This window comes from Miscanthus floridulus, chromosome 1, assembly GCF_019320115.1.
Source record: "Miscanthus floridulus cultivar M001 chromosome 1, ASM1932011v1, whole genome shotgun sequence".
In the NCBI taxonomy this organism is placed as follows: domain Eukaryota; kingdom Viridiplantae; phylum Streptophyta; class Magnoliopsida; order Poales; family Poaceae; genus Miscanthus; species Miscanthus floridulus.
The window spans coordinates 175069460-175087473 of record NC_089580.1 but is presented as its reverse complement, the minus strand read 5'-3'; the positions used below and the strand labels follow the sequence as shown (position 1 = coordinate 175087473).

At 53.0% G+C, this 18014-nt stretch overlaps 2 pseudogenes; both read right to left on the bottom strand.

Annotated features, from left to right (window-relative positions):
* The window catches only part of LOC136510735 (protein ANTAGONIST OF LIKE HETEROCHROMATIN PROTEIN 1-like), a 56320-nt pseudogene extending 49817 nt beyond the window's left edge, over positions 1 to 6503 (bottom strand).
* Positions 1 to 18014, bottom strand: part of LOC136548852 (proline-rich protein 4-like) — an 87356-nt pseudogene that overhangs the window by 60411 nt on the left and 8931 nt on the right.

The following is an 18014-nucleotide window of genomic DNA, read 5'->3' as shown; positions in this document are numbered from 1 at the left end:
CTCGAGCCCAGGACGGGCAGACCATCACCGTCTTGTTCCGACCCCTCATAGCGAACCAAGGGCTTGTGCTGATTGTTGGCAAAGATGCCCGTTGGCACTGGCTCTCGGTCGGACATCGCTTTCGCCAGCGCATCGGCCGCCTCGTTGAGATGCCTCGGAATGTGGTTGAGCTAGAGGCCATCGAACTTGTCCTCTAGCTAGCGGACTTCTCGATAGTATGCGGCTATCTTGGCATCGTGGCAGCTCGACTCCTTCATGACTTGGTCGACGACTAGCAGGGAGTCGCCTCGGACGTTGAGGCGTCGAATGCCCAACTCGAGGGTGATGCGTAGGCCATTAATGAGCGCCTCATATTCGGCCACATTGTTGGAGGAGGGGGAATGGAGGCGAACCATGTACCTGATGCATACCCCAAGGGGTGAAATGAAGACCAGCCCTGTGCATGTGCCTTTCTTCATCAGTGATCCATCGAAGTACATCGTCCAGTACTCCTGGTCGACGACCACTGGTGGCATTTAGACCTCGGTCCATTCTATGATGAAATCGGCCAACACCTGGGACTTGATGGCTGTCCGGTAGGCTTACATAATGCCCTGACCCATCAGCTCGAGTGCCCACTTTGTGATTCTTCCTGTGGCATCCTGGCTTTGGATGACCTAGCCGAGGGGAAGGACGTCACGACTCCCACCGGATGTGATTCAAAGTAGTGGTGCAGCTTCCTCTTGGCGATGAGGACAATGTACAAGAGCTTCTGGATTTGTGGGTAGCGGGTTTTAGAGTCAGATAGGACCTCGCTAATGAAGTACATGGGGCGCTATACGTTGAGGGCGTGCCCTTCTTCTTCTCGCTCTACTACTAGGGCGACGCTGACCACTTGTGTGGTGGCCGCAATGTACAACAGAAGGGGTTCTCCGTTGGTTGGAGGAACTAGGATCGGGGCCTTCGTCAGAAGCTACTTGATCGTGTCAAGTGCTTCTTGGGCCTCGGACGTCCATTTGAAGTGGTCGGCCTTCTTTAGAAGTTGATAAAGTGGGAGACCTTGTTCGCCGAGGCATGAGATGAAGCGGCTGAGTACCTTGGTGAGCCGCTTTGTGCCAACGATCAGGAAGACCACGAGCGAGTATCTCCTAGGTTGCGAGATGTTCTCCAGGTGGTCGGTCCGATCGAATGTTATGGTGGACTTCGACCATCGGAGGAAGGCAGGCGTGGCTGGCTCAGTCATATAGACCTCGCGGTGCGCGAGCTTCTGACGACACATGGAGTCAAAGGCTACCGACCCTCCAAAGATCATGAGGCAGCCATCTGGCATTGGAAAGCCACCGTTCTTCCCCACGGCGTCATCTGTGGTCGGATCAGGGTCCTTCCCGTGCTCCCCTTTGTTGGAGCCTCTGGACAAGAACCGCTTCATGAGGTCGTAGTCCTTGTGCAGATGCTTGACGGGGAAGGCAAGGTTCGGGCATGGCCCCTGGAGTAACTTCTCAAAGTGGTTTGGAGTGCCCTCTGTGGGCTTTCGACCACCCTTTCGGTTGGCGGCGGCCACGAGCGAGCCCTCATGCCACTGCTTGTTCTTCTTCTTGGTGGGATGGTTGGAGGCACCTTCGCTGGCGTCCTCATCCCATTTCACCTTGCCCTTGAGGTGGTCGAAGATCGCTCCGACCGCCTCTTCGCCCGAGGCATGGCTGGTGGTGATGTCGAGGAGCTCCTTGGTGGTTCGCGGGCCCTTGCGTCCTAGCTTGTGAACCAGGGACTCTCAAGTGGTCCCAGATAGGAAAGCTCCTATAACATCGGCGTCAGTGACATTAGGTAGCTTGTTGCACTGCTGGGAGAAGCACCGGATATACCCACGGAGGGTTTCTCCGGTCTTCTATCGACGGTTCTTGAGATCCCATGGGTTCCCAGGGCGCTTGTATGTGCCCTGGAAATTCCCCACGAAAATCTTTTTCAGGTCCGCCCAACTTTGGATTCTGTTGGGCGGAAGGTGTTCCAACCATGTTCGTGTCGAATCGGCCAGGAACAATGGAAGGTTGCAGATAATGAAATAGTCATTATCCGCTCCACCGGCTTGGCAGGCAAGCCAATAATAGAGCCACAGTCCAGGATTCGTTTCCCCAGAGTATTTTGAGATGTTGGTTGGTGGCCGGTAACTGTTGGGAGTATGCCCTAGAGATAATTATAGAGATGATTATATTGCCTTGTATCCATGATATATTATGAGTTCATTGAATTTCCATTAAAGACAACCTGTATCGATTAGCAATTATGTGAATTGTTTGTGAAACTCTTTTACTTGTATGGTTATTCTAATGTTGTCCCTAGTCAGAGTTCGTGTGAGGACACACATGAATAATGGATCAGCACATTATTAGTTGATGACTATGTTTCACAAGTCATAGACATGGAGATGTCAAACTAATGATGTGGGCACATGTATGACATGGGGCTGGACTGACCCAACGTGAGATGTCGTTGTTATCTCTATTCACATCATGTACGTTATGTCCTTAGACCTGAGATTGTTGTATGTATTCAAGATGTGAAACGACCTACTCAGGGACTATCAAACACTACTCCATAACAGGGTAGTTATAAAGGTGGTTTTCGGGTTTGTCGGGAAACATGCTATGAGACATAGACAATCAAGATGGAATTTGCCCCTCTCTATATGAGAGAGATATCACTGGATCACTCTAATGATTAGATCAAGAAATGCATGGCCATGCTTGGGTTAAGTGTTAACCTATGAGTTGGACCAAATATCGTGAGGCAAGGGAATAACAAGTATGTGGTTTTGTGGTGGTTCGTCTAATATGATCTTTGCGTACACATAGGAGTTGACATGCCTTGCTAGAGGCCGCTATCAACTAATGGCCGAGTAGGAGTACTTGGGCCATGTCTATGTGTGCGTGAACCCATAGGGTCGCACGCTTAAGGGGCTGGAAGCCTAATTCGGATTGGATCCGAGTTAGACAAGGCTTAGGGTTACTAATGGGCCTCCAACTCGGGAGCTCATTAGGGACGCCTATAAATATGTGGGGTGGGTAACGGGGCTAAGCAATCCACGCCTTTTGGTAGCCACCACCGCCCATCCTACGCCCGCGCCTGATGCTCCTCATGGACCTAGCAGTCTAGAGGTGCAACGCTTCCTCCCTGTATGTGTGGATACCTTGGAGGTGCTGCATCTGGAGCACAAGGACAAACCGCACGAAGGGGATGGACGACCGGACGACCTCGCAACTGCACGACACTGCTATGACGCGTTCGACTACATCGTGTCGCTTCCGCTGCACCTGCGCGTCTAGTGGTAATCCCATGATCTATAACTAGCAGTAGATCCTGGTTTATGAGGTCGAAATTTTTGTTTTCCGGCTAGCGTAGCATCCTCATAACCCTTCAGTAACTTGGTGGGAAGGCAGCATTGAGGATGTGTCGACCGAAGGCCTGACTCCCCAGCAGGCCAAGGCTTGGGCTTCGGTCCTCGCCGCTGTCGTAGCGTCCGCCACGACGAGGGTGATAGCCATGGCTAGCTCCCTCTCTTAGGTCATCGTAGGTATGCCTGTGGGCGTCGAGGGTGTCGCATGCGTCTCTGTTGCATTTGAGACACTGATGCCCTAGGACCGTGGTGCGCAGTCTACCGCCTTGTGGCGCCTGGTGGACTAACGCGTCCTTGCTAGGGCATTCTGAGGGCGTGTGCTGGCTGACATCGAGCTCGTGTCACCAAGATAGAGAGCTCTCGGCCTGCTGCGTAGCCACACGCTCGAGCAGCGTGTGAATCTTGTGGTGGGCCCATCGATCCTTGGGCGTCGCAGGCCTCAAAAGCCCCCTAAACAAGGCTGTCGTAGCAGTGATGTTCTAGCTTGCCCAGGCGAAGTGCGGGAGCACTTGATCATCCTCGATGATCCTTCGGTTCACGTCATGGTCTAGGGCACATGCGCGCCCCCATCTCCATGGTGCTCAATCTTGCGATCGAGCTCCGCGCGTTCCTGCTTGAGCTGGAGTCGCGCTTCCTCAAGCTCTAGGTGCTAGGCCTTCAGCTGCTCCACCCATAGGCGAGGTGGGGCTCCTGCATCCGCCTCGACCTCGTTATCGAGGTCATTCATCGAGGTAGCCACCTCATCATGGATGCTTTCGACGTATCCCTCAGGGGTACTTGTCATGAAGCATTCACGAGAGGGGTGATGGCTCCCCCTGCTGGAGTCAGAGCCAGAGGGTGACTTCGGCTCCTCTGCGAGGAGGTCATGGAAAGACTTCGCGGCGTGTTCGATCACCCCCATGAACTCGTCTTTCATGGGGGATGGAATCATGCGTTGCGCCATCAGGTGGCCTAAGGTCTCTACGGTGTTGCGGAGACCGAACGGGAGGACTATCGGGGCGCTCCAGATGAGGTATTCTAGGGAGAGTGGCTCTCCTCCGATAAGCTGTGCCATGACATTGGCGAACGAGAAGGTATGGTGGCATAGGCGCTCCTGGGACGGTTGAGGTCCCAAGAAGACGCCGAGCTGACACTCCAACCTCCCATAGTTGAAGTCGAGGAGCTGGCCGCTCCTGGGGGCGTGGGCCTCCAGTGTATGTAGCCGTAGCTCTTCGAGCGCCTCGATGATCGCGTCGAGGTCAGTGGAGTGGAAGGGTTAAACGATGATGGGCGCCTACATCAGCTCTCCCTCCGCCGTGACGATGGAAGTCTAGGTCCCCGAAGCGCACGTGTGCGCCTGAGACCCAGTTGATGTCGTGACTAGCCATCCGAGGCCTGGTGTTGATGTCAAGACACGCAAAAGCCCCCTACCTGGCGCGCCAACTATCGGTGTTTCGAGTAAACACCAACGAGTAAATTTGTATTGTTGTGTGTCTGACCCAGATGGTATGCTAAGAAGACACAAGGTTTATACTAGTTCGGGCAAAATGTCTCCATCCAGTTCGTAGCTGATGCTCGTGTTACTAGCACTGAAAGTTCGTAGTAGGGGTTACAAACAGTCGAGAGAGGGACATGTTCAAAGTCTCTGGTGGTGTGTTGTGATGAGTTTCGATTGGTTCGGATGAGTTCGGATGTGTTCAGATCGAGTGTCCATTGTCCGATGCCCCTTAATGGAACGCCCTGCTTTCCCTTTTATGGGCAAGGGAAAGCATGGGTTACAATGGGAGAAAAGAGGAGAACGAGAGGTAGAGGTAGTCCTTCAGGGTCGCTGGGCCTTTCTTTTCCCCTGAGCGGGCCCCACTGACACAGCAGGTGGCGATAGGGATAGCTCCATGCGGGGCGCCTGTCCGCTGACAAGGCCATGCCCTGGCATTGTCAGCGGGTCGTCATGTCCCACTCCGCCCCGGCGGGCGGCGCGACAAACCAGCGTGCTGATCAGCGGCCGTTCGGGGAGGAGGCAACATATTAACCACGCGTCTGTTACTGTGGGCGATGTGAGTCCCCTAGAATGACATGTCGTGGGGACTGGTTGTGTTGAAACGTGACCGCTCCCTGCACGATGCCAGAAGTATGACCCTGGGTTGTACTTTTTGGCACGTAGTGGTTGGCGGCGACGTGAGCTTCCGTTAGGAACCGTGTCCGAGGGATCAGGCGAAGCGGAGCCAGCCCTCAGACATCGGTCGAGGCAGAGCCAGCCCTCAGACGTCGGGTGAGGTGGAGCTAGCCCTCGGGGATCGAATGAGGTGGAGCCAAACCCTTGGGGGTCGGGCGAGGTGGAGCCCACGGCTTCAGTGTCAACCAAGGTGGGACCCACCCTCGGGGGTCAGACAAGGCGGAGCCCATGGCCTCGGTGGTCGGACGAGACGGAGCTCAGCAAGAGGTGTAGTCACGCTCTTGACCGCTCGGATGAATGAACGTTGATGGTTATTAGCTTCTCTTCGGGTACCCTAGTATTGGTCCCCGACACTACATCTTCCACGTTCGGAGCACGTAGGTAGTACTCCCCAAATACAGAAATGATAGCCCGACAAAAATGGTGGAGAGCCTTACGAGCAGTTGACTCACCAATACGGACATACTCATCTACAACATCAGCAGGTAGACCATATGCAAGAATGCGAATAGCAGCAACTGCCTTTTGCAAACCACTGAGCCCAAGACGGCCAATGGCATGAAGTAGGAGTCTGCACCTTCAATCGCTTCGACAAGGCGCTCAAACACATGGACGCGCATTCGAAACCTGCACACAAAGATAAGGTCTGTCAATGTACTGCAAAGTAACACATGAAGCAATCCATGACTACCGGATTATAGAAACACACCGTCGACGGAACTAGAACGCCGAGTAAATAGGATTGGGACCAAAGTAGTCAGCACGGATCCTCGCATCCCCGACCGCATGATCCATCTGTCGTATCTGCTTTGGTGGACCATCGGAACGACGTCTACGACGAGAGGGTCCAGCATTCTCGAGCTCGAACGACTCCAGTACCTCCAAGTCGTCGTCATCAACAATCAAATGAAAATCATCTTCGTCCTCCTCTTCCTCTATCAGCCACGTTCTACACATGGAAGAACCAAAGCAGCCTGCCATGGCTGTGGAGGGAACAGGCGACAGGGGTGGACAGAACAGGAGAACAGGACCTCGATGGAGTGGAGGGAACAGGCGACGAACCCTAGCAGCCAGCCATGCCGAGATCAAATCTGGCTATTTGGGCTGCCAGATGGGGCATATGATAGCTCAAATGGATGCTTCTAGGCCATAGCCACTCGTAGCTACAAGGAACTGATGAGGAGCTCACCGAACAGGAAGGAGACGGTGGCGCAGTCCACACTCGGTGGTGGCAGCGACAGGTTCGTTTGTTCGTTGAGTTGGGGATCGAAATACAGGCGGCTGGCGGCAGCGTTCCAAGGTGAGCGACCTGTACAGGTCGATGGGCCATGTGGGCCATGCCCTGTTTACAGGCTGCTTTAGCGGAGGAGCGGTGCGCTTAGCCTTATCCCACTCAGACTGGAAGGAAGAGAATCTCATTTCACTCTCGCAGCTGCTGGGAGTAGGTGCTGGACTTTCAAAAGGATGACCAATGAAGCATGCTGAAGGCCTGGACTCAATCAACTCAAGCTTTCTTGAAGGTCCAAACTCAAGCAAATTAGGCTGGGGTATAGGTCCGGATTCAATCAAAGCAAGCTTGGTAATATTGACAGGAATATCGTCCAGTAAGCTACCATTGTCAGAGGAACTTCCATCCTGCTGGCTTTCAGCACTGCTCCTGCTGCTCTCATCGCCATGCTGACTGTGAACACAAGTCTCACTGCATGCATCATCAACTTGTTGGATCCGAACATTGGCCTCAACTGATTCTGCGATGTGGTGGAGCGTGCGGTTGGTCCTGTAGTCGTTGTTGCCGTTGAGGACTGCCGTCGAACACTTGGTGGGCGTGTACATGCAGCTCTCAGCGTCCTTGACGAGGTCGTCGGGGCGGGGCAGGCGGCTGTCGAGGACGAGCTCGTAGGCCTTGGCGGACACCTTGGCCGCGATACGCGCCGAGATGGTGCGGATGCTGGGGAAGGTGAGCCCCTTGGCGAAGTGCTCCTTGGTGACCTGCTCCGTCAGCGGCTCCCAGGCGGCCAGCAGCATGTCGTCGCGGACACGGATGGCGTCGTCGTCGAAGATGATGTCGAACTCGCGGGTGCGTTGGGCGAGCGATGCGCGGACGAGCGCGGAGACGTGGGGACGCTCGGGGAGGAGCTGGTCGGCATTGAACTGCGCGATGACGGCCTTGAGCACCTCGTTGCTGGTGGATGTGAGGAGAGCTCCGCGAAGGGCTCTGCGAGCACGCCTCCTACGTCGGCGAGGTGGTGCGTGTTAGAACGTGTGGTTAACCTCCCTGGTCTTTGTACTTAGATATGATTCTTTCGGTTGTTATAGATAGGAGTTGATTCTTGATTATAGGGATTTTCTTGTAATTTTGTTGTAACCATATATATGTACATATCACCGCTGAGGGGCTTTTTCCTCAGCCTATATAACACGCAACCCAGGGCCTGAGCACGGCACCTGATTCCACCTATTCTCACATGGTATCATAGCCTTATTCCTAACGGAGTCGTAGTATGACGTTCTCATCTTCCTCTAACGCGCTCGCCGCCATTTCCCTCGGTTTCCTTCCGGTCACCGAAAAGCTCACTAGGAGCAATCACGCCACATGGCAGGCGCAAATCCTGTCTGCCATGAGAGGTGCTCAGGCCGAACACTTCATCGACCCGGCGGCTCGGCCGCCGGAGAAGTACCTCGCCCCAAAGGGCGACAAGAAGACGGATGATGAACCACCCGTCGTCAACCCTGAGTACGAGAAGTGGGTGGCCAAGGATCAGCAAGTTCTCAGTTACTTGCTGACATCTCTTTCGCGAGAGATCGGCTCGCAAGTCACCACGGTGACCACGGCGACGTCGGCATGGGCTGCCATCGGGACGCTGCATGCGTCCCAGTCAAGGGCGAGGGTCATCAGCACCAGGATGGCGCTCGCCACCGCGTCAAAGGGCGCGACGTCTGTAAGTGATTATTTCGCTAAGATGAAATCGTTGGCAGATGAGATGGCGTCCGCTGGGCGCAAATTGGAGGACGAGGAGCTAGTCTCCTATATCCTGACCGGATTGGACTCAGAGTTCGATTCGGTCGTGACGGCGGTGTCAACACGCGTGGATCCCATCACTGTGAACGAACTCTTCGCCCAGCTTGTCGCTCATGAGCAGCGACTGGAGATCCGAGGCGGTGGACAACATTCCTCGGCGAACATGGCCGCCAAGGGCGGCCACCGCGACTACTCCAACAATGGCGGCCGCGGTGGTGGTCGTGGCTACCGCGGCGGCTCTAACAGTGGTGGATAGAAAGGAGGCCACGGTGGAGGACGATTCCAATCCGGGGTCTTCTGCCAGCTCTGCGGCAAGGAGGGACACCCGGTTGTGCGCTGCTACAAAAGGTTTGACAAATCCTTTTCAGGACCACCGCAGAAGAGTGCCTCGGCTGCAACCAGTTCGTACGGGGTCGATACAAACTGGTACATGGACACCGGTGCTACGGATCACGTCACCGGAGAATTGGAGAAGCTAACCGTTCGTGACAGGTATCATGGCGGGGAACAAGTCATGCTGCAAACGGGACATGTATGGAGATTACTAATTGTGGGGGGTACGACCCCGGATACCCACGACAGACCACATAGGCTGCGCCCCTAGGGGTGGCCCAGCCCACAAGAAGAAGCCTTGCGAGGCATGACTTGGCTCGGCGCCTTCCGCAAGACATCAGGAAGATATCCTGAAGATACTACGAGATCTGTTAGGATATGTATGATCCCAAGATTCCTGTAATTAGTTATTACTTTCCGGTTATCTCTTAGATCTAACCGACTTGTAACCCTACCTCCCGGACTATATAAGGCGGGCAGGGACCCCCTCTAAAATCATGGCATATCATACGATAGCTAATACAAACCAACAGACCACAGGAGTAGGGTATTACGTCATACTGACGGCCTGAACCTATCTAACTCGTGTGTCTCTGTTGCATTCTTGTTCTTGATCTCGCGCTCCTCTACCGATCAATCTACCTTCGTGGGATACCCCTCGGAGGACTGCCGACGATAATCTGTCGACAGTTGGCACGCTAGGTAGGGGTGTGTGTGCTGTTTCCTTGTCAAACAAGATGGCTTTTTCCGCAGGCTCTTCATTCCTTCCACAGCCTGGCCAGATCTTTATGATCGGATCCATCTCGTGGGTCATCAACGCTGACGGAGTCGGAGAGCTCCTCGAGCCGGAGCAGATCATTTCTGCGCCGGCCACCCCTGCACCTGCAACTGCAGATCCAATCTCGGAGGTGATTCCGAGATCTCTTTCGGCAACAACTCGCCGTCCGCTTCCTCGCTACCAGAGGAGGCCGATCAACAACGACGATCTGATCGAATCCATCGATCAGGTCGGACTGAAGCTTGCCGATTGTCTCTCCGTCGTCGAATCGGCACTGGACACTCTGGTTCAGCGCCGACCACCCTCCGATCCAGATCTATTGGAGGGTGCTCAGGAAACTGCAAGGGCTATGGCCCCACCTTTTGGATTCTCCAACACCGCTGCCGCTTACCAGCACGCCCTAAGGGGCAAACTCACCGACCAGATCGCCGTCCAGCTCCTGTCGGCTGTCAACACGCTACACTTAGGCCGAAGCCCTGGGGCGCACCTCCAGACCATCCCGGAAGAAACTCCGGGCTCCGAGTCTCAGGGCTCTACGGAGACCCTCGCCGAAACCTTCTCTAATCAATTTCTCCTCCCACCCTTTCGGGGTGGTGCAATCTTCAACGTCAGCATCGACAGCCCTCCTCGGAATGGCAAAACTGAGGAGGAGCGCGCTGCTCGGGAAAGCCGAAACGTCAACCGCGCGTAGCGGCGAGAGAACGAAGCGGCCATCGCAAGGGCCAAGGCTGCTCGGAATAATCGGCTTGACTCTCAAGGAAGACCGCTCCCGCTCTACCACGACCTCGACGAAGAATTTCTCCGCGTCGACGGCCACGATGTCTTCAAGACTCCAAGCGCCAATTTGGCAGTAGCCGCCAACGAGCTCGCTCGTTTCCCTCTAACGCCCGAGCTCTCCAAGATCGCCGCCATGCTTAAAGCGGCTCACTATCAGGTCAATGAGATCCGCGAGGATCAGAGACCTTCGTGCTCTATGAGCATGATTCACCGATCAGCTGCGTCGAGGTTCAACCGCTGCCCAAGTCAAAGCCATTTCGCCGACCAGTCATTACCACTCCAAGGGGTACCCAGGGGGCTTCGTGTCGAACACCATCACCAACACGACCAGGAGGTCGAACAGGATGCTAGAGTACATCTCAGCAACCTCCGGGATGCACGGCAGAGTATTGAGCACCATCGCTTTGGTCACCACGAAGACGAAGTACGTCGCCACCAGGATTACGAAAGGGAGTACGGCAACCTAGACTCAGCCCTCGAGCCTATCCCCGACCACAACGCCGTAGATTACGGTGTCGACAATCCTGAGGGGCCTTCGGCTTTCACAAAGGATCTCCGAACGCTTCTATGGCCCCGTGGTTTTAAGATCACCGGGGTCGAGCCCTATGAAGGAAGAATGAACCCAACTCAGTGGCTGCAGGCTTATGCCACTGCCGTCCATGCCGCGGGAGGAGACACCAGCGTTATGGCAAATTATCTCCTCATCATGCTCACACCACCCGCCATGAGCTGGTTCACAAGCCTTGCGCCGGACTCCATCGGCTCATGGGAAGAGTTGAAGAAAGTCTTCACCGACAACTATATGGCCACGTGTACTCGACCCGGCACGAAGCATGATCTTAGCCGCATCAACCAGAAGCCATCCGAGCTCCTCCGCAGCTACATCTAGCGTTTCTCCGAGATGAGGAATTCTATCCACAACATCACGGAAGCTGAAGTCATCACCGCCTTTATCCGAGGACTCCACCATCGCGAACTTCGCTCCAAATTCAACCGTAAGCCGCCAACTGGTATCGGCGAAATGATAACTACCGCCAACCAGTACGCCGATGCAGAGGAAGCTGAGGTGCGCTTCAACGAGGATGCAGGCACTCAGTGACCACCCCACCGATACGACGATCGCCCCGACGACCGACGTCACAATGACCGCCGCCCCGACGACTGCAGCTATCATCTTGATAGCGGCCGTGATCGAACAGGAGGACAAAGGCCTGGCCAAAATCACCACCGCTGGCCAGAACACATCTTCACCGCCGCTAGTCAACCTCGCGCCAAGCGTAACTACGACGAGCAGTACCAAAAGATACTCGATGGCCCATGCCCTCTTCACAAGAATGCCAAACACAAGACGAAGGACTGCATTGGTCTAGCCAGGGAGTTCTAGGACAAGAGGCTCGATGATGACGCCAACAACGGAATAGGAGGTCGCTGACCGCTTGGGAACAACAACAACGCCTTTTAGAACCACGATAAGGTGGTCGCCACCATCTTTGGGGGCCTCGCCTCCACTAAGAGTCGAAGGGAACGGAAGCTCGCCGCTCGACGAGTGCTCGCCGTTGCTTCAGAAGAAACTACCGCCAACCCTAGTTATCGCCCATGGTCCAAGATCCCCATCACCTTCAGCAGGGCTGACCAGTGGGCAGACATACCGTACATAGGGCGTTTCCCCCTCATCCTCGATGCAACTGTCCAGAAGGTGCTATTCAGAAAAGTCCTTGTTGATGGTGGCAGTGCTTTGAACCTACTCTTCGCCGGAGCTCTAAGGGAGTTGGGCCTTGCGATATCAGATCTCACACCCTCGGACTCCTCCTTCTAGGGCGTGGTACCTAGAAGGGCATCCAAGCCACTTAGAGAGATCACCCTGCCAGTACAGTTCGGCACGGCAAGCAACTACTGCATCGAGCATATCAACTTCTACGTCGCCGACTTCGACACCGCCTACCACGCCATACTTGGCTGGCCAGCTCTGGCCAAATTCATGGTCGTACCGCACTACGCGTATCTGGTGTTGAAGATGCCTTCACCTGCAGGAGTCCTAGCTCTACGGGCCAACCTTTCTGTCGCCTACGCCTGCGAGACAGAGAGTCTCGCCCTCGCCGAAGCCACCGACCTCTCCATCCAGATGGATAGCGTGGTCGCCGAAGCCAAGACAGTACCCGCCGATGACATGGAGATTCTAGAGCTAGAGCTTCCCTGCGCCTCCGCCAAGTCCAAGGAAATCAAGGAGGTCGGCCTCGGCCTCAATGACGCTTCCAAGACCGTGAAGATTGGGGCTCACCTTGACCCCAAATAGGAAAGCACGCTCGTCTCCTTCCTACGTGCCAACGCTGATGTGTTTGGTTGGAAACCTGCAGACATGCCGGGGGTACCACGGGAGAAGATCGAGCACTCCTTGAATGTCTCGCCGACTGCCAAACCAATCAAGCAGAAACTTCGCCGATTCGTGCCAAACAAGAAGGAGGCTATTAGGGTAGAAATAAAATGACTCTTAGCTGCCGGGTTTATAAAAGAAGTGTATCATCTAGATTGGTTAGCAAACCCTGTTCTCGTTCGAAAAAAGAATAAAGAATGGAGAATGTGCGTTGATTATACTGATCTTAACAAACACTGCCCTAAAGACCCCTTCGGCTTGCCTCGGATAGACGAGGTTGTAGACTCTACCGCCGGTTGCGAACTACTATCTTTTCTTGACTGTTACTCTGGCTATCACTAGATCTCCCTCAAGGAAGAAGACCAGATAAAGACGTCGTTCATTACACCTTTCGGAGCATACTGCTACAAAACTATGTCCTTTGGACTCAAGAACGCTGGGGCTACCTATCAAAGGGCCATTCAGATGTGCCTCGACCAGCAAATCGGCCGCAACGTCGAAGCATACATCGATGACATGGTCGTTAAAACCAAGACAGCCAACAACCTTATCACCGACCTCAAAGAAACCTTCGCCAATCTGAACAAGTACCGATGGAAGCTGAACCCTTCAAAGTGCATCTTTGGAGTTCCATCCGGTATACTGCTGGGCTACATCGTCAGTGCTCAAGGCATCGAGCCTAATCCTGACAAGGTCTCCGCCATCACCAATATGAAACAGCCAACATGTGTCAAGGATATACAAAAGCTTACAGGTTGCATGGCAGCTTTAAGCTGCTTCATATCACGCCTCGGCGAAAAAGGACTACCTTTCTTTAAGCTCCTCAAGGCCTCCGAGCACTTTTCTTGGTCGGAGGAGGCAGACTCAGCTTTCGAGCAGCTCAAGTTGTTCTTAACAAAACCTCCGATCATGACAGCGCCACGGCCAGATGAAACTCTGCTGATCTACATCGCCACCACTTCTCGCGTCGTCAGCATGGCTATTGTCGTCGAATGCGAAGAGTCTGGGCACGCCTACAAGGTGCAACGTCTGGTATACTTCATCAGCAAGGTGCTTAATGAGCCCAAAACTCGCTACCCTCAGGTATTGAAGCTATTATACGCAATTCTGATTACATCGCGAAAGCTCCGACACTCCTTCGAGTATTACAAGATCGCCATGGTTACTGAGTTCCCTCTGGGGGACATTCTCCACAACAAAGAGGCCAACGGCCGCATCATTAAGTGGGCCGTTGAGCTCGACACTTACTCCATTGAATTCAGAAGCAGACCTACCATTAAGTCACATGCGCTTGCCGATTTCATTGCTAAGTGGATCGAGATCCAAGAACCCATTGCCACCACTTGCCCCGAGCATTGGGTGATGTATTTTGACGGCGTCCTTAACATCAGCGGTGCCAGCGCGGGCATTCTGTTCATTACGCCGACCAAAGATAAGCTCCGCTATGTCCTCTGGATACACTTTCTGGCCTCCAACAACGCCGCGGAATATGAAGCATGTCTCCATGGTCTATGAATAGCTGTTGAGCTCGGCGTCAAACGACTTATGGTGTACGGGGACTCCACGCTGGTTATCAACCAGCTCAACAAAGACTGGTCCTGTTCCAATGAGAAGATGGACGCATACTGCACCGAAATCAAGAAGCTTGAAGGGAAGTTCTACGGTATCGAGTACCACCACGTGGTACGAGATCAAAATCAACCAGCTGACCACCTCTCAAAAATAGGTTCATCTCGCGTCACGGTTTCGCCAGGGGTCTTCGTGCAAGATCTCCTGGTACCATCCATTAAAGAAGAAAAGGAAGTTGAGGAGGTTCCCCCTGCCGAGCAGTTGGTACTTGCGGTGCCTTCGCCGGTCGCCGATTGGAGGGAGCAGTTCATCAAGTACCTCACCAACTCTGAAGTACCCGCCGACAAGACTGACACCAAACGACTAATCCACCGAAGTAAGCACTACGTGTTGGTAGATGGTAACTTGATGAGGAAGAGTGCCAAGGAAGGGGTATTGTAGAAGTGCGTCCCTCAAGACAAAGGAGTGAAGCTGCTTCACGAAATTCATTCTGGTTCTTGTGGCAATCACGCGGCCTCGAAAAACCTGGTTGGCAAAGCTTTCCGACCTGGCTTCTACTAGCCCACGGCCATCTTCGATGTAGAAGACCTCGTTCGACGCTGTGAAGGATGTTAGTTCTTCACCAAGCAAATACACGTACCGGCACAGGAACTGCAGACCATCCTAGCTTCTTGGCCTTTTGCATGCTGGGGACTGGACATGATTGGGCCTTTCAAGCCAGTGCTAGGAGGTTTCCGGTATGTATACGTCGCCATTGATAAGTTCTCCAAGTGGATCGAGTACAAACCGCTCGTTTCAGCTACTGCGAAGAAAGCAGTCGGCCTCTTTGAGGATATCATACATAGGTTCGGTCTCCCAAACAGCATTATCACCAACCTCGGAACCATGTTTATCGACCATCATTTTTGGGACTTCTGTGAAGACCGGTGCATCTCCGTTAAATACATTTTCGTTGCTCATCCTAGAGCTAATGGCCAGGTTGAGTGGGCTAATGGTATGATCCTTGATGCCCTCAAAAAAAGGCTATATCAGAAAGAAGAAAAGCATCCAGGCAGATGGCTCAAAGAACTTCCGGCTGTGGTCTGGGGACTGTGCACTCAAGCTAGTCGCAGTACCGGTGTGTCTCCATATTTTTTGGTCTATAGCTCAGAGGCCATACTACCAGCAGATGTTGCCTTCCGAGCACCTAGGGTGGAAAATTATGTTGAAGAGCAAGCTACGGCTGTTTGGACAGAGGACATTGACCGGGCCGAGGAAGAACGCCTGATCACCTGCGTCCGCATAGCCAAGTATCTAGAAGTTCTGCAAAGGTACTATAACCGCAACGTAAAAGGTCGTTCATTCACCGTCGGCGACCTCATTCTCTACAAAAAAACAAAGGACCGAAGGGTTGCACAAGCTTTCTTCCCCTTGGGAAGGGCCCTATGTCGTCAAAGAGGCCACCCGACCAGGATCTTATCGCTTATGTGACTTAGATGGGATTGATGTTCCAAACTCATGGCACATCAAGCACCTTATACGTTTCTACCCTTGAAATGCTCCAGATATGTACTCTCCATTTCATGATGAATAAAGTTTTGGTCTCCATAATTTGTCTCCATTTTTTCCCCTTTAACTTTCGATCTCCGCGTATGGTCGCCGAGCATTACGATACTCCATAACGATCTCCAAAATCGCCGAATGGTTTTCTCCAAAATCACCGAACGATTTCTCCAAATCACCGACCACGATTTTGCCAAATAAAGTTCTCCAAATCTCCAAAATCTCCGAATGGTTTTCTCCAAAACGCCGAACACGATTTCTCCAAAACGCCGAACACGATTTCTCCAAAATGCCAAACACGATTTCTCCAAAACCCCGACCATGTTTTTTCCAAATTGCCAAATCGCAGAGCATGTTTTCCATATAGCGAAAACATTCTTTGATCAGAGAGTAACATTTTTTCTTTGTTCTCTTTAGAGAAGACCCAGTCTTCGATTTCTCCCTACACGTACTACGGGCTCCACGCTCTGTGTTATGGGTGGTCGGCTGTGGTCCTTTGGTCACACCTATTTTTTCTACATGTCTACGGGCTCCGCGCTCGACGTTATGGATTATGGGTCAGCCAAGGCCGAGAGTTCAACATAGAATACATTGCTCAGGCGCCGCTTGTGTTGCCTTTATCTCTGAGTTTGTTTAACAACTGCCGACCAAGACACGTTCAATGTTGTTTTCTATGGAAAAGACTCAGCCACCAATTTTTCCCTACACGTGCCACGGGCTCTGCGCTCTACGTCATGGGTGTCGGCTATGGTTCCTGGGTCATGTCCGTTACTCCTACACGTGCACAGGCTCCACGCTCGACGTTATGGACTATGGGTTGGCCAAGGCCATAGGGACCAGCAGCAGACCCACTGCTCGGATGATAGTTGAACTACGCATAACCGCGTCCGGTTTGAAACTTCGAAGATTATTTCGCTGAATTATAAGCAAACTGCATATATTGCATATACAAGCACCTAATGACAAATATTTGATAAGTATTTGTTTCTTGCGCTTTCGTGCTTTCTAACCATACTGCCAAGATATTACAGATGATGTCTACTGAGGAGATCATTATGCTCCGCCACTACCATCATTCTCTCCGAACAGGTATATATCACCGGCCAACTTTTTCGCCGCGTCCTCCACCTCATCTTCAAGCCACTAGGTCTCCGGTTCGCTCAGCCCTTCGGCGTACCTGCCCCCTATCGCCTCCAGGGCAGTGGCTGGATAGTGGGATCGGACAACAGCAAGGGCGTGGGTAGTGGCAGAAACAACGGCGTCGCGGTTGAAGCTCTTAAAGCTTTCCCACGCCGTCTTGCATCTTTCGATGATAATGTCTGGGCGAGGTGGCCTGCTGTCGGGATGAGGAGTAGTTTCCGGTTCGATGCAGTCGAGCACTAGTTTGATTCCGATAACTACGCCGTCAAATTTGTTCCTCTGGGTACGAGCGTCTTGCTCCAACACATCGACTTGTGCCTTGACCCTCCGATGGTAGTCTGCATGAATTTTGAAGTTCCATCAGGGAAGACATTAACCTCAGCAGAAAACCCGACCACGGGATACTCACCATCTAGCTCCTCCGTCAGTTTGTTCGCTCGCTCTGTCTCCTTCGTTTTCTCCTCCTGGAGTTGCTCGAGGGCCTGGCGCAGTTGACCGAGCTCCGTGTCTTGTTCTACAAGTGCATCATTCATCAACAAAAGTAATCGTATCCAACTATGTGAGGCATTTTTGTGGATCGAACGTACCTCTTTTCTCCTCAGAGACTTTTTGCAGCTTTTCCAATTGCTCGGAAGCACCTTTAAGTTGTGTAGAGGCAGTGATCAGCTACTTGGACTTGCTCCAAAGTTGTTCTTTCACTGTCGCCAGTTGTCCAGACAGGACCCCCTTCTGGTATTCTAGGTCCCGTGTGTTAGACTCGGCAAGGTCTCGCTCGTGCTGGGCCCTTTGAATATTCTTCTCTGAAAGGTTCATCGCCTCCTTGAGTTTTTTGTTCTCCTCGGCGAGGGGCTCCATCCTCTTAATCAACTGGTAATGGAGCTCGGCAGTTCGAGTTATCCCCTAGAAATGCACAATGACAATGACAGAAGGAAACAAACAATGACAACGAAGAATTTTCAGGAT